Source organism: Sinocyclocheilus rhinocerous, unplaced genomic scaffold, assembly GCF_001515625.1.
Source record: "Sinocyclocheilus rhinocerous isolate Xijiao unplaced genomic scaffold, SAMN03320098_v1.1 scaffold1183, whole genome shotgun sequence".
NCBI classification, from domain to species: Eukaryota; Metazoa; Chordata; class Actinopteri; order Cypriniformes; family Cyprinidae; genus Sinocyclocheilus; species Sinocyclocheilus rhinocerous.
In genome coordinates this window covers 257,358-261,723 of record NW_015625028.1, presented here as the reverse complement: position 1 = coordinate 261,723, position 4,366 = coordinate 257,358, and the positions used below count along the sequence as shown (strand labels likewise).

The window sequence follows — 4,366 nt, the reverse complement described above, 5'->3', positions numbered from 1 at the left end:
TTAAGGGGGTCTGAATACTTTCCGTACCCACTGTATATATATATATATATATATATAATGTATACTTGTAATAAAAATTTATAATTTAATGATAAATATTTATATATTTATAATTATATTTACAGTATATAATTTTATTTTTAAAATTATACATATATATATGGTTATTATTATTATGTGTAAAATGTCCTTATTTTTGGTTCGACTGATTAATGAGTCAAAGATGTTAAAATTTGCACATCTGTTTTTGAAGTCATTTATATAACGTTGAAAGGTTGAGCACTTTGCATTGTGGGATGTTCAGTCGTATACTGCAGATTTTTGCTTTTTGCTTAATTTAGATGCAAATAAAAGAGCTGAATACTATGCAAAACAAGTATGCAGTGCGTCATTGCAGACATACCCATAAACACTTTTTTTTTATTGTTGAATTTTATTCTCAGACTTGCGGTGGATGGCTGGTTGCTCAGGGGCCGCTGAAGGAATAATTAAATGCTCTTGAGAAAGGGCCTTGACTATCGGTCTGTTACAGATGCTCCTTCCCAGCAGCAGATTCAATAACCCCATAAACACGTGCATGCAGACACAGAGCGGCGCAGCTGAACCCCCGCGGGTGAGTGCAGGGCGTCTCTCGCTGCTCAGACGGCGGGTGTGTAAGTGGATATCAGTGACGGCGCAGCGACAGCTCGATGCCTCTTTCATCACTGATGCTGCCGTCAGTTCTTCTTTTCCTCTTTTTGTGTTCTAGTGGATGCTGCATTTTTCTGTTCATCTCTGTATTTATCTGGCACTCTACAAATGCTTTAGGCAAACTTAAACTGACTTGAATGTCAGTATTAGTGTAAACTAGAGGTTCCCAAACATTTTTGTCAGCCAAACCACTTAGACATAAAATATTTACATGCAGTTCCCTTGATATTTTGCGTTATGTAATATTTCAATAATTTAACAACACAATTGTTCAGAGTTCTTTAATGTCAGTTAATGGTCACATGATTTATTAGTAAACATAAATATTTAATCTTTTTTTAATTTTTTTTAGTAAGTGCTTTTATTTTGACTTTCTAGCTGGAATTTAAAGTGGACTCAATCCTCTTTTCAGTTGTGATATTTGTGAAGTCCACAATAGGTTCTGGTGTTTTAGGAACCCAATAAAGTTGAATAATTATTATTATTATTAAAATAATAATAATATTTATTATTATTATTATTATTGCTGTTGTTGTTAGTTATTTACACTGTTTTAGGAACCCAATCAAATTAAGTAGTAGTAGTAGTAATAACAATAATAATAATAATACTTTTAATGCTAATTATAAAAATTAAGACAAAATAAAAAAACTAATAGTTCATGATAATCATTTTTATTGTATGCTACAATATACAATACTAATATTTATGTTTTAAATTCTTCACTTATAAACGCTCAAACCCTTGAACTTTTAACATTTCAAGCTTTTATTTTGGTGGAATAACAACGAGGTGCTGTAAACTTCTGTCCACAGAAATGTTGTAAATTTATGTGAATGAGTAAATAAAACAACGTTGCATTCACAAACGCATATAAAACTCGCGAGACGCTGAAAACACTGGATCACAAGCTGCTCGCGTGTAAATAAACACAGTGCTGCGCTTCACTCTGAAATGACAAACAAGCCATATCCTTCAAAATACTTAATTAGCTCTTCATCGGCTTACAAGCCTCCGTTTATGAAACCCTTGAGTACTTTATCAAAACTGTGCTTTTCTTTTAGTTCCTTTAAAGGGGTCATATGATGCGATTTCAAGTTTTCCTTTCTCTTTGGAAGGAGGGGGCTTTGTAGAAAACGAAGCGTTTGAGAGAGGCGGGGCATAGAGGACCTACAATAATGTACAGTATTTGAAAAATAATGTGTTTTTTGAACATTAAAGCATGTCAACATATTCTGTTACACCAAATACACCAAATAATGATCTTTAAAAAAGCATCATATGACCCCTTTAAACCTAAACAAGACATGTTTGTGAATGCAAACACTTACAGCACATTTGACATTTGAAGGAAGCTCTATCGCCCCCTCGAGCACTGAGGTTATTTTTGTTTTTTAATTAAATAATGCATGACTGTAAGCTTATAATGCGTTGTCAAGCAGCACCGTCTGCACTCGTGCATGTTTCTGGATGTAATGTTCCCATTTTTCACTCATTGTTCCTCACACACACACACACACACACACACACACCCTGATCGCTTTGATTTATCTCCCCGCAGTGTTACACCAGAGGTCGTGCCATCTGCTCGAGTCCATAAACTGGCGCTAGTGAGGGCCGAACAGCTCTGCACTGATTGTTACATCTCACACAATAATTAAATCTTGCGCTTGGCTCGTCTGGCGCTCGAGGATCGGCTCTGTCTGCCTCTCGGGATGTTTTGGTCTGTGGGGATTTAATTAGACGAGAGCCAGGGGATCTGAACCCATGACCTGTTGGGATGCTCTTGCCGCCTCATTCGTTCTGTGCAGGACACATCAAATCCTGGAAATTGATTTGGAAAGGCGCACCTCTTTTAAGTGTTTCTAGAGTTCAAGAGTGCAATCTGAAGGAGTAGTTAATCACGCACTTCATAAATAATTATCCTCGTTCTCTATTCATTGTCACTGATGCAAGAAAACAGACGGTTCCTTTATTAACCAGAGGAACGTTTTTCACTGTTTTGTGCTGCATAATTAGGAGCGACCGGAGACATTTGGTAGCAAGTCAATGAAATGTCTTTGTGCAAACCTGCATAATCTGCTTTGTTTTCATAATTGTGACCCTGGAGCACAAAAGCAGTCTTAAGTCGCTGGGGTATATTTGTAGCAACAGCCAAAAATACATTGTATGGGTCAAAATTATCGATTTTTCTTTTATGCCAAAAACAAATCATTAGGATATTAAGTAAAGATCATATTCCATGAAGATATTTTGTAAATTTCCTACCGTAAATATATCAAAACTTAATTTTTGATTAGTAATATGCATTGCTAAGAACTTCATTTGGACAACTTTAAAGATGATTTTCTCAATATTTTGATTTTTTTGCACCCTCAGATTCCAGATTTTCAAATAGTTGTATCTCGACCAAATATTGTCCTATCCTAACAAACCATACATCAATGGAAAGCTTATTTATTCAGCTTTCAGATTTCAAATTGACCCTTATGACTGGTTTTGTGGTCCAGGGTCACAATTATATTCAGTTTCAGAGTTGCACCTAAACATATAGTAGGTCAGAATGAGGTGATTTTTCTATATATCAAAATATCAAAACAGTTGCAAAGACATATTCTCATGTTTGCGGTTCTCGGATGTTGGTTAGTGGTCGCATGACATGCAAGTAAACATGAAATATTTAATCTCTTTATTTAATCTTACATAACGTGAAGTGTGTTATTTACTATAATGATTTTGTTTTGCATTTCAAGTTATAATACTAATATATTTTCAAATTCTTCACATTCAAACGTTCAAACCCTTGAGTGTTTCATATTTAAAATCCTCAAGCTTTTATTTTGGCGGAATATCGGTGAAATGCTGTAAACTTCTGTCCACAAAAAGTTGTAAATTATGTGAATGTGTAAATAAAGTGAAGGAAGTGAACGCTGCATTCACAAATGCATGTTAAACCTGCAGAGATGAAGTTGTCTAAACACTGTGTAAATCAATAGGTCGTATATATCAAAATTCTAGCTTTGCAAGACGGTTGCATCAAATCTCTCAATGCTTTTTGTTCTGTTCTTTTGCAACTTAAAACTAGCACAGCTGATTAGTGTACAAATGCTTTGCTATTTAAAATAGAAGGACCAACTGTGATTGTTGCACAGCTGTAAATGGTCCCTTTTAAACTGCAATCCTACAAGTCAAGAACATAAGTAAACGTCAGCTTAGAGCAGGAATTAGTGTTGTGAAGTAAAGAGAGGTCTGCGTGTCTAATCTGCTCTTCTCTCAGGGGTATAGGCTTGCCGCGATAGACGGTGTTGACGGTGATACCGTTGTTAAGCCGCAACACCGGTTACGTCACTTGCCCACCGCGTCACCGACCCCCACCGTCGTTTTGATTTTTTATAGTAATAAAAATCATTTAGTTCAGTAAAAGAACAGACACTACAATTAAAAACTGAACGCGGCTACTCAATGCAGTGTGCCGAACGACAGTCGCATCACAGATCAGATTTCATTTCTCCAGTGAGGAGAGTGAGTCGAGCCGACTGACAAGAAGAGTGAGGTGAGACAGACAAGACGATCGCGGATGATTTAGTTTCGAAACGAGATGCAAAAGCGCCTGTTTGGCAATATTTTGGACTTTGAAAAGCCTGTTGACTTTTGCCGTTTATATAAGGTGATTTTG

General features: G+C 36.0%; 1 protein-coding gene across 2 annotated transcripts in view; it reads left to right on the top strand.

The window, feature by feature from the left end:
- The window catches only part of gal3st3 (galactose-3-O-sulfotransferase 3), a 24,221-nt gene that overhangs the window by 8,542 nt on the left and 11,313 nt on the right, over positions 1-4,366 (top strand). The window contains exon 1 of one of the 2 annotated variants that reach the window (XM_016562556.1): positions 393-613. The exons of the other annotated variant lie outside the window; for it this stretch is intronic. The gene's annotated coding sequence lies outside the window, so the exon portion shown is untranslated. Of the gene's footprint in view, positions 1-392; positions 614-4,366 lie in introns of those variants that run through there. 2 annotated transcript variants of the gene reach the window in all.